Source organism: Canis aureus, chromosome 23, assembly GCF_053574225.1.
Source record: "Canis aureus isolate CA01 chromosome 23, VMU_Caureus_v.1.0, whole genome shotgun sequence".
NCBI classification, from domain to species: domain Eukaryota; kingdom Metazoa; phylum Chordata; class Mammalia; order Carnivora; family Canidae; genus Canis; species Canis aureus.
In genome coordinates, this window is record NC_135633.1 from 653,952 (window position 1) to 666,623 (window position 12,672).

Below are 12,672 nucleotides of genomic sequence, written 5' to 3' on the forward strand. Positions count from 1 at the left end.
GGCGTGGCTCTGCGCGAGCTTTGGCACCTGCCACCTGCGTGGCTCTGCAGGAGCTTCGGCACCTGCCGAATTCAAGGCCGCCGCCCCAGCAGCCCAAGAGGAAAATACCAAGCACAGCCTTGGTGTTGTCGCCCTTCCTCGTCCCCGGGTGGTCCAGATCACAGGGTTCCAGGTGTTTACTGGAGCGAGTGCGCTCTCTGCGACTGCACGGCCCCCACACCGCGACCCACTCGCGAGGCGCCCTGTCCAGCGTGTGAAGACGCTCAGATAGGTGTCGCCGGAACGATGCCGTCTCCCTTCTCCCTCCCAAAGTCGAGCACCCAGCGCAGCGCCCCAGTGGGGACTGAGAGGCGGGCGCGGTCCCGAGGGCGGGAAGGAAGGCGCCTGTAGGACGGTGCCTCAAGACTAGGGCAGCACGTGCAGCCTCGGACTGGTCCCGCACAGCTCAAGCAGGACGCGTCCGGAAAGCGAAGAAATGCACAAACAACCATTATTAACGGAAGGGAAATGATGGGATCCTAAATATTTGACGACAGCTTATGTTACGACCGCTCCATCAAATGCTTTGGCGAGCACCCGGAACATTGCATAAAAATCAAATTCTATTATACATTTACTAAAGAATTTATTTAGAGGGGTAATTTTTAGAAAAAAGAAAAAAACATTTTCAAGCTCGTAGGGGAAATGCAATGTTAGGGTCCTGTGAGTATCTGGTGTTGCAACATTTTCATCACCTGGTCAATGCGTCATCTTGTTCGATGAGCATTTCTGTTTATTTATTTTTAATTTTTTTATTTTTTTAAAGATTTCATTTATTCATTCATGAGAGACACAGGCAGAGGGAGAAGCAGGCTCCATGCAGGGAGCCCACGTAGGATTCAATCCTGGGTCTCCAGGATCACACCCTGGGCCAAAGGTGGCCCTAAACCGCTGAGCCACCCAGGCTGCCTTTTTTTTTTTTTTTTTTTTTTAAAGAGAGCATTTCTGTTTAAACACACCTTATTCAATACCTATTTTTGATTTATTAACATCAAACTCATGGCCAAGGCGCTATAATTCGTGCCTGAGCCACATGCCTTCTTGGGCTTAGGAACACTGCACTACTTCTGGAGGTCATTTATTTTATTTTTTTCCTCCAGGTTATTTTTAAGTTCCAGGGAGTTAACATACAATATAATATTAGTTCAGGGGTACGAGTTAGTGACTCAGCACGGCCGTACGACACGCGGTGCTCGTCGCGGCCAGTGCCCTCCCCGGTCCCCACCACCTATTTCCCCCGACCCCCCACCACCTCCCCTCTGGTCACCATCAGTTTGTTCTCCAAGTTAAGAGTCTGTTTCTTGGTTTTCCTTTCTTTTTTTTTTCTCCTCCTTCGCTCATTTGCTTTGTTTCTTAAATTCCACATATGAGTGAAATCATGTGGTACTTGTCTTTCTCGGACTTATTTCGCTTGGCATTATACTCTCTCACTCCATCCACATCATTGTAAATGGTGAAATTTCATTCCTTTTTATGGCCGAGTAATATTCTATTATGTAACACACACACGCGTGCGCGCACACGTGCAGGCACTGCTGGGGGCCGTTTTAAATAACAAAATCAGCAGCAAAAAGTAAAAAAAAAAAATGTAAATAATGTGACACTAACTAGACTGAAAAAACTATGGTTATGTCACTCTCTTAGACACTAGAGGCCCACGAAGCATTTATTTCCAAGTCTGTTTATTTTATTTTTTTTGTGTTTATTTTGAAATTAGGAATAATTTAGATATTGAGAGACCTAACACAGAGAGATGAATAAAAGGAAGAAATACAGGTGTCTGATACAAAAATATATCTAATCATTTTTTATCATATATTCCACTGCAATGTCCCTGTACCCAAGACATCTTTGTGTCTGGGATTAATGGTTTTCATTTTGTTCTCAATGTGCTGCAGTAACCAGAGGTCAAACTTTGAGATTCCATTGGGTTGAAGTCGCTTTCCGAGGACCTGGCAGAGAGACCGCTGGGTAACAGGGAAGTTCCATTTGGGGAGGAGAGTCCCGGGCCCCGGGGAACCATCCATCCTGTTTAGAGCCATTTACTAACTTAAACACGAGCGACTATTTTAAAGGGCTATGTTCCAAAAATTAGTAATAACCGGCATGTCGAGATTATTGCGAAGCATGTAGAGGTAGAGTCTGCAAGTTCATGTCTCTAAAAATCTTATATTCTATTTCCTATAACATAATGTGTTGGCAAAACCCAACGGTTTGCTGTGTGACAGTTACTCAGGCTTCCAGGATCCAGTTAAAATAAAGACAAAAAAAAATTAGGTTTTATTTTTTATTTTTATTTTTTTTTTAAAGATTTTATTTATTTATGATAGTCACACAGAGAGAGAGAGAGAGGCAGAGACACAGGCAGAGGGAGAAGCAGGCTCCATGCAGGGAGCCCGATGTGGGATTCGATCCCGGGTCTCCAGGATCGCGCCCTGGGCCAAAGGCAGGCGCCAAACCGCTGCGCCACCCAGGGATCCCTATTTTTTATTTTTTTTAATTTATTTTTTATTGGTGTTCAATTTACTAACATACAGAATAACCCCCAGTAAAAACAGAGTGACGTTCATTCTTGAACAACTTCAGTAATTCTTAATTTCATTGTTATGAACAAAACCTACACAGAATCAAGAGTAATCTCAAAAATGAGCCAACCAAGGAACTCAACCTCCTTGTTAAGAAAGATCATGGGCTTGGGAATCCGGCAAAATCCACTGCCGCTTCGGGTGAGGCCCTCCACGTCCTCAGGCTTCCTCGGAAGTCAGTACAAAGACCTCGGCCTCACAGGTTGGTTCTAAGCTCTAAGTGAGATGACGTCTGTAAAGTCCTTTGCGTGTCTGTTCGTTACTGCTGAGTAAAAACCATCACCAAGTTTACTGGCTTAGAACAGTGCATGTTTATTAGCTTCCAGTTTCTGTGGGTCAGGAATCGGGGCCAAGTTTAGCTGGATGCCTCTGGCTTGGGTTCTCTCGTGAGGTTGCAGCCAAGCTCTTGGCTGGCTCTGAAGTCTCATCTGAAAATGTGACCAGAGAGAACATTTCTAGCTCACTCGTGGGGGCTGCTGTTCCTCGGGACTGTTCCATCGAGGAACTCATTTCCTTGCTGCCTGTTGGCCAGAGCCTCCCTATTTCTTTTCATATGGGCCTGTCCGTCCACAGGGCTACTTGACGGGTGAGCAGACCAAGAACGAGAAAGAGAACATTCAACACAGGAAACACGGTCCTTTTAGGACCCAATATCAGAGGTGACATCCCATGGCTTGTGCCATATTTGATTCATTGGAAGCGGATCAGTGAACCCACTCACGAGTAGGGATTACACGATGGTGTGAGAGCCAGGAGGTTGGGGTCATTGAGGGTCACTTTAGGAGCCGTTGAGAGAACGGGTACAGTGCCAAGCAGTTGGCTTTAAACATCCCCTGATCCTGGCAATTCGGATAACAGCCACCTTTGTATGGAGCTTGTATGTGCCAAGCAGTGTACCAAGTGCTTTAATTCACATTAATGAACTTAATCCTTACAAATTATCATGCTTCCTTTGAAAACGAGAAAAAGTCATAGAGAAATTAGGTTGCCTGTAGTGAGAGTTTATAGTGTCAGATCTGCGATTTGAATTCAAGCAGTTCCAAAGCCTATTTTACGTCAGGATCGGTGGCCCCTAACCCATACGACGCTCATGAATCTGATGAAAGCTACGAACCCTTTTCTAGAAAAGTATGCTAAGGTACATTTTCTATACCATTTTAGAGGGTTTTCAGAAACCCTAAAGTCCACAAATGGACACCTGATTTACAACCCTTGTCTATAAGGCTCCAACGTGGATACAATTTAGCAAGGCCTAGATTTCTACACAGTATAAGCTGGTTTTGGTAGGAATAGACTGAATCAGTAGCCTTGAGTTTGGATTCTGGCTCAATAGACCAGTCGTTTAACTTGAGGCCACCGTCCTTTCATCTACAAAATGGACATAATCCTTTCTCTGGGTAAGAACTAACCTAAACAGAGTGTAAAAGCTCACAGGTAAGGGTGCCTGGCTGGTTCGGCCGGTTAAGCATCCAACTCCCGATTCTGGCTCAGGTCATGATCTGAGGGTCATGAGATGGAGCCCTGGGTCAGGCTCCAGGCTCCAGGCTCCAGGCTCTGCTCAGAGTTTGCTTGGGGTTCTCCATCTCTCTCTGCCCCTCCTCTTGCTTGTGCTCTCTCTCTCTCTAAAATAAGCAGAATTAAAAAAAAAATAAACTACTAATTTATTACATTTTAAAAAATGTGATTAAATAAATCACATACATTAATTACTCTTTGTACTATGAACTGTCCCAAGGGTTTTTCTTAGCATATGTAACTTAACACTGACACATCCTCCCCCTTTTCCTTGGGAGATGTTTGTTATAATCCTGTTTTAGAGATAAAGAAACTGAAACCCAAAGAGGTGAGAGGTACCTTGTCCATGGTCACATGGACAGGGGCAGAGTCAAATTTTGAACCAAGTCAATCCGAGCTTTAAGTCTACGTTCGTAAATGCTATGCACCCCCCAGGGCTACTTTAAGAATACAATAAATATGCATATATGAAAACATCTCACAAATGGCAAGTGCTGGAACATTGCAGATACATAACTGAAAGAGGAGTGGAATTGACTTGCATTGCAATCGTGTGACCTCACAGCGATATGACCTTGAATAGGACTTTTAAACTCTCTTGACCTCTGCTTCCTCAACTGTAAAAAAGGAAAAACCATGCATCTCTTTCCTTTGTTAAAAAGAAATCTACAGGAAGGCATTTAGTAAACCACGTAAAGAATTAAATTAATGTAGGTTCTTATATGCATTTATGTTTCATCTGATTCAACTGACAAGTCCTTAAAGTGGATAAATAGTATTTCAGTAAAACAAAATCTTGAGTTTCTTTCATAGAGTGTATTCTCCAGAAAGTAGCAGGTCTGGCTACATTTGCTGATGTCTCAAATATATGTATTTTTAACCGGGTGCCACCAAGCACTTAACTTGTCTTTTGAATGCCCAGACCCACCTGCAGTTTAAATATTCAAGAATTGGTTTTGCTTCCTCTTTACAATTTTCTGCACTTTCCATCATAGAGAATATTTCTTAATTTTATTTTATTATTTTAATTTCAAAAAACATTAGCTAAATGTCAAATAACATGAGAGCTGGATTCCAGTTTGATAAATGACGCAGCATCACTATATATTTAATAAAAAAGCATCGTACTAACAATGAATTATCTGGTAAAGAAATTAAGAGACATTTCTACTTACAATAGCAACAACAACAAAAAATAAAATAAAATACTTGGGAATAAATTTTACCAAGGAAGTAAAATATCTGTATACCGAAAACTATAAAACACTGATGAAAGAAATTGAAAAATACACATACTATTGAAAAGATATCTCATGTTTATGAATTATAAGAATTAATATTGTTAAGACATCCATACTAATCAAAGCAGTCTATAGATTTAATATAATCCCTATCTAAATTCCAATGGCATTTTTTACAGAAATAGAAAAAAACAATCCTAAATATTGTGTGGAAAAAATAAAGACCTCAGATAACTAAAGCAATCCCAAGCAAGATGAGCAAAGCCTGATTTCAAACTATATCACGAAGCTACAGCATTCAAAACGGTATGGTGATGGCATAAAAACAGACACATTGACCAATGGGATACACTCAAGAGCCAAAATAAAAGCCCGCACACATATGGTCAACTAATGTTCAACGAGGTTGCCCAAAATACACAATTTATTGAAAAATGATATTGAACAAGCTGAATAGCCACATTTTTATCTTATAACATATACACAAATCAATGTAGATTAAAGACTGAACTGTAGGGCCCGACACCCTAAAACTGCTGATAGAAGACGTGGGGGACTCACATCTTGACATCGACCAATCCCGTGGTGGTTTGATACAGCACCAAAACGCAGGCAACAAAAGCAAAAGTAAACAAGTGGGACTACGTCAAAGTAAACGTTTCCGTACAGCTAACGAAACCAACAGAAAAAAAAAAAAAAAAAGGAAATGAAGGGCAAGCTACGGTGTAGGAGAAAATATTTGCAAGCCGTATATCCAATAAAGGGTTACTATCCAAAATTGTTAAGCAACTCTTCATCTCAATAGCAAAACAAAAACCCTGAATAACCTGATTTAAAAATGTGCAAAAGATCAGAATAGACATTTTTCCAAAGAAGACATAAATAGCCAATAGATATATGAAAAGATGCTCAACATCACTAATTATTGGGGACGTGGAAATCCACATCACCCTGAGATATCGCCTCACACTTGTTGGACTGTTCGAAAAAGACAAGAGATCTAAAAGAAAAAAAAGACAAGAGATAACAAACGTTGGCAAGGATATGGGGAGAAGGGATCCCTGCGCACTCTTGGTGGAGAAGTGACCTGGCATAGCCATCATGGAAAACAGTACGGAGGTTCCTCACAGAATCAAAAATAGAATTACCGTACGATCTAGCGCCCCCACCTCTGGGTATCTATCCAAAGGAACTGAAATCACTATCTCCGAGAAATATCTGCATTCCCGTGCTCGTTTAAAGAGTATTCATAATAGCTGAGATATGGAAACCACCGAAGTATCCATCAGTGGGCAAATGGGTAAAGAAAATATGATGCACGTGCACGCTTGTGAGCACGTGCCTACGTGCATGTGTGCAGACACACAACGGAATATTATCCCACCGCAGAAAATAAGGAATCGGGAAGTCCTGCCATTTGCAGGATGAACTTGGAAGGCATCGTGCTGAGTGAGATAAGCCCGAGAGAAACAAGTACCATATGGGATCACTTGCATGTGGAATCCAAAAGCAAACCCAACAATGTTGAACTCATTGCAACAAAGAGTAGAACGATGGCTACCAAGGGCTGGGGGGTGGGGGGTGGAGGGGGAAAGAAATGGTGGGATACAGGACGAAGGATGCACGTTTTCAGTTGTAAAATAATCTGATATTCAGTGGGGTGACTTAGTGAACGGTACTGTATGGTGGACTTGAGATGGGCCAAGAGAAGAGGTCTTGAGTGTTCTTGTTGTGGAAAGGGGACTCGACAAAACGGTGGACGTGCTCATTCACTTGACCGTGCGGGTCATTTCACAATGTGTACATATATGGCATGATCACGTTGTGTACTCTAAATATGTCACGATTTTGTCACCCGTATTTCCAAAAAGAGAGAGGGGACACAAGGTATCCTACAAGAGTCTTAAAAAGAAGTTGTCATCGGACTCAGGAGGCCTAGATCCAAATCTTGACTCTACCCCATAGAGTGTGTGATGTCAAGTTGCCCAACTGCCTTACACCTGCTTGTGCGTCTGTGAAATGGGAATGACAATAGCACTGACTTCATAGGATTGGGATACGGGTTAAGGATGCTGCTTTGTACATAGATCGTTTAGAACGGCGCTCGGCACATGCTAAAGACTCAATAAATAAGAGTTCTTTTATTCAAACGATTGCTCTCTCTTCCCCATATCTCGCTTTATTCCCTATGAGGTGGGAACAAAATGGCACTTTATTGCTGATTAGGATCGTAACACATTTTCAAGTTGTTGGGAGAATGTCTCAAGCTCTGTAGGTGCTATGGATCTACAAAGGGTAACTGTTGTTCCACTTTTATTTTATTTTATTTTATTTTATTTTATTTTATATTTTATTTTATTTTATTTTTTTTGTTCCACTTTTAAAAGGGAGAAGATAATTACTATGCGGTCTTTTTTACAGGAGGAGCATTAGTCAACAGAGTTGTTGGGGCTTTTTTTTTATTGTTTTGTTTTTTTTTTTTTTTTTTTTGGTAGCGCCCACGGAGTTGCAAGCTACTGTGGGATGATTCAAATGATTTAGAAAACTCGATTCTGGACTGGAGTGGAATGTTTTTTTCTCCTATCCGAATTTTTGTGACTGCGGTATCAGAGCAGGAGAATATCGGTTTCCATGTGGGGAAGAAATCCTTTCATAAGAAACACAATATTTTACAAAGAGTAAGGAAGGAAGGAATCTATTTTAAACTGCCTCTCCTCTTAAGAAAAATAAACCCATGTATTCCCTGCGTATTGTGTCCATGACTGCCCTCTGCTTTATCAGACGCTCAAAGGATCCCAGGCACCTATCAGGTCAGCCTCCCACCAAGTGCATTTCTATTTTTGTTCCCTTGTGGGAAACAACAAAGCTTACAGGCCTGTTTTGGGTTAAAGTTTTTCCCCTGTCACCCCTGAGGACAAACTGAGCCCAAACCCCCTACCTGACGGCGCTGACGGAGACTGGCTCCGGGAAACATCAATTTGAGTTGATGAAATAAACACATAAATACCTGTTTAAAAAGATGGGGACACAACTCTCCTTGCCTTACATCTTTATTTCCTTTTGATGATTTTTTACAATTCTTGATTATAGTTATGCCTATATATTGATGTCCTTGATGCTGTCGTAGACTGTATTATGAAAAATATCCTTCTAATCGTTCCCTTTCAGAGGAAATAAAATTGATTTTATATTGACAAAAAATAAAAATATGATGACGTGGAATCCTTTCATTAGCAAGACATTTAATTAGAGGAGCAAATATCATGGGGTTATGTAGAGCATCTTAAAACTTCCTCCAAAGCACGCCCTCACCCCCCCCCCCCAACAACTAAAATTTAAAATCAAACAAAGAGATGCTTACTTTTTTTCACTAAACACAACTGGAACTTGAGCTTTATTTGACAAGATTTCCTGAGCAGCTATGCCAGACTCCGATGACTTCCCTATATGCTTACTAGGGTATATATTGGGGAACAAGACAGAAGGGAATTGGGGAAGCATTGTGACGTCCTAACTGCAGGGTGAGTCCAGCTTATTAGTGAACAAAGGTCGAGCAGGCAGAGTCTTCACATCCCCGAGTGAGGTAAGTGTTGAGAACCAAGGTACCTGCCGTATGTTGGTCATGGGTCAAGACGATCCCACGGCAGAGACCAAAGGGAGAAATCCAGGCCGTAGCCGGGGGGACGGGTGCAGCCGCACCTTGGAGCTCAGGAATGGCAATGAGCATGGCCCTTGCCCATGGCCCTGACCCCAGTTAGCAAGGATGAGGGAGGCGGGCGATTTCCAGAGTGAAATTATTGTGCATGAAAATGGACAGTACGCCCACAGCCATGAATCCCAGGACAGTCATGGTTTCCTCGCATTAGGATGATAGGCAATTTCCCTAAGAACCTAAATAATCTCCTAAGAGGAAAAGAGAGGGAAGAAACACCCCGTTTGACTCCCCAAAAGAAAATGAGTTTCAACGGGAAGTTCTGTTTAACAGATTCACTTTTTGCCTTTTAAGCACAGGAGACAAATCTATACCTTTCGAGTTTAAAATAAGGTTTGTAGCAAACAGCATGGCTTTATTTTAAGACCCGAACAGGTACCCGGGGTTGGATGGAGATGGGCAATGGCTTAGAAAATGGCGCTTCTGAGTTTTTAAAGCCTTGAACTCCTTTGATGTTTGCTTGCATTTTCCCTTTGTGTCACCCCCTGGCCAACTGCCAAGACAACACCTGAAATGAAGCCGACTCGGTTCCCAGAAAGGAGGTCTGCTGTGTTTCCCCGGCAGGGCGGGGGGCTGTATCGTACGAGACCAAAAGTTGAGAGCATCTCAAGACCGACCGGCTCAAACACCCGCCTGTTCTGTACCATACAATATGGGTCACCAAGTTTAGGGAAAAAGAAGAGAGGGAGGATTAGGAAATAGAATAGGGACAACGATTTAACTAGATCAATTTTTGTTCTGATTTGATGATTTACCCGTGAAAGAGTCCTATTTTTAAAGTACAGAGAGGGCAGGTAAGCCAGAGCCGTCAAGGAGAAGGTTGGAAACCAGAAGGTTATAGTAGATGAAGCTTGAGGCCAACACAGGCCTCCCTGTGCTCATTAATTCGAGCAACGTTGGTTGAACACACATCACGTGCCAGACACTATTCTAGCCACTGGGAGATGGAGGTCGCCGCCCTCAACGTGGGAGAAACAGGAGAACAGAGGGGGTGACAGGACCATGAGGGCTGTTTGGGTGAGGTGCAGCATCTTCCAGAATGAGAATTTCCAGCTGCAGCTCATTCCCCCACCTGTGGCTGAGGACTGAGGCCTCTCTGGGGCCTGGCACTAGAGATAAAGGCGATCATCACGCAACCACGGAGGGACCACCTCTCTAACCGGCTTGGCCGCGCTGCCTGCCCCCTTCTGAGCTGAGGCGCTGAGGTGGATTCCGTGCCCGGGCCTTTCTCCAGGTCCATCATCCCCTGGGAGACTCCCTGTCTGTCCCAAGATGTTGCTGCAGCATCAGTTCACCAGACCAGTTGATTTTGTTGTACTTATTAAGCAAAGGAATGTCCCATACGTCCATCCAGCTTTTTAAGAAAATCTGCTTTGCCCCTTGGGGCCTTTCCCAGTTTCCCTGAAGCTCAGAGAAGAGACAGAATCCAGGCATGTGTCATACCCCCTCCTCTTGAGCTGCTGGGTGACCTGGAGAGACTCCATTCTCGCTGCTGCTGAAGAAGACAGTGGTGGGCCCGGCTGCAGGGTCACTGCAGGGTGACTGCAAGCTGCCCTGGGGAGGGGGCGGCATCTCCCTTTGGGTGCGTTTATGTTAAAACCCATTCAAGTGTAAGGTTTGCCCTTTCTAACAATAAATGCCTCGGTGTTTAAGTTCTGCGGAAAAAAAAAAAAAAGGATTTCTTCCTTTTGCCTCGTTGCATCGGAAAGAGCAAGATGGGTCACCAGCAGCTCTACTGGAGCCACCCAAGCAAGTTTGGCCAGGGCTCTCGTTCTCGCCGCGTCTGTTCAAACCGGCATGGTCTGATCCGGAAATACGGCCTCAACATGTGCCGCCAGTGTTTCCGTCAGGACGCCAAGGATCTAGGCTTCATTAAGTTGGATTAAGTGAAGTTCCTTGAATGGGTCATCCAAGATACCTACCTTAACTGCAGATGTCCAAGATACCTACTCTGATGCCAACTCATTGTACATAAAATAAAAATACTCCAATTATGAAAAAAAAAATAATAATTTCCACCTGCGGCTGCTCGGCGGCCACCTCGCCCTCCACCCTGCTGTCTCCAAATGGGGCCGGGGCGGAGAGTCACCGTGACATTAGGTAAGCAGAGGCCCCAAGTGCAAGGAGACGCCCCTCCCTCTCTGGCAGGCATGCCCAGTATGTCCTAGTGGTTCTCGTAGGACACCCTCCCCCACGTCCTGCATCTGGACACGTACACACGCGCACGCACATTTATTTTAGGGATGGGAGTATATGCTTGTCAGCCCTCTCGGGAACATTAAGGGGAAAGCCTCAGCACTCCCCGTTACCTGTATTGCTTATGATCTCGTAGCTCTGTAATTTTTCTCTTCCCTGTAGTCTTCCATAGGCTGGGAGGCATCGAGTAGCAGAGGAGCTCGGAAGGCCTTAGGTGGGCCTCGCAGGTGTCAGATCCAGGTAGACTGTTGCCTGATAACGCATCCGGGGGTATATCGCCTGCTTGGTCGCTTTGGAGGGATTCTCTAATGTATTTTCAGACGTTTATGTTCTGGTAATTCATTTAGGAGCAAGAGACGGGTCCCACTGATCACCCTATTATAAAGCATCTTTGAAAAGGAGAAAGTTACCTACTTTATAGACCTTTCTCATGGAGTAAAATAAAATGACAGACTAAAGCTCTTAGAGAAAAAAATAAATAAATAAAGCTCTTAGAGAAACTCCGGTGCAAGCATAGGGAGCGATGCCAGGAAAACCGAAGAGTAGGACTAACCGCAACCTCATCCTCTGACCTGGATTGAGGGCGCTGACCCAGGGGATTGCTAAGACCCCTTGACAGACCCCTTGAGTGTGAATGGTTTTAGGCTTGGTCTTCACAAACCCTTCCAAGATTTGATGGACCCTTCGGACCCTTCAGACCTGATGATCATAAGAATACAAATAACATTAACCATCAGGTAAATAACAATTGCTGATATCTCAGATTTAAATGGCGTTTTGAAGGTTTACCAAATACCATCACATTTGTTACGTAATTTGCTTTTTAGAGGAGGCCTACTGTCATGTCAAGAAAGCAGTCGTGTCCCCTGTCTTTGCAGATGAGGAAAGTGAGATTCGCTTGACTTGAAGTTAAATGCCTTGGGTAAGGTGAGTGGTCCTGGCCGCAGGACCAGCATCAGGTTCAGCTCAACACGGCGGCAACATGTTGGGATTAGATTCAAAATTTAGAATTTAGGGCAAAAGTTGAGTAAGATCAAAATGACTTTGGCAAATCTTCCCTCATCATCAGCAGGATCTGACTTCCTTAAACTATATCATTGTTTCAAATATGCAATTCCAGTAAATTAAATGCACGTAGGGGATGCAGCGGTTGAGCATCTGCCTTTGGTTCAGGGCGTGATCCTGGAGTCCCGGGATGGAGTCCCACATCGGGCTCCTGCATGGAGCCTGCTTCTCTCTCTGCCTGTGTCTCTGCCTCTCTCTCTCTCTCTCTGTGTGTCTCTCATGAATAAATAAACAAAATATTTTTTAAAAAATTAAATGCACATATGATGGAACTCTACTGAATTTCTATAATAATGCTTGAACCTGCGGCCATTATCAC

At 43.6% G+C, this 12,672-nt stretch overlaps 1 long non-coding RNA gene and 1 pseudogene across 1 annotated transcript; one reads left to right on the forward strand and one right to left on the reverse strand.

Moving 5' to 3' along the window:
- Positions 1–2,593: 2,593 nt before the first annotated feature.
- LOC144295216 (uncharacterized) lies at positions 2,594–8,841 on the reverse strand. Its single transcript, XR_013362556.1, has 3 exons — positions 8,742–8,841; positions 4,057–4,246; positions 2,594–3,052 (listed from the first exon to the last, which is right to left on the reverse strand). It is a non-coding gene; the product is annotated as an uncharacterized LOC144295216 (long non-coding RNA).
- A 1,923-nt stretch (positions 8,842–10,764) lies between these two features.
- LOC144295217 (small ribosomal subunit protein uS14 pseudogene) lies at positions 10,765–11,104 on the forward strand (annotated as a pseudogene).
- Positions 11,105–12,672: the final 1,568 nt, after the last annotated feature.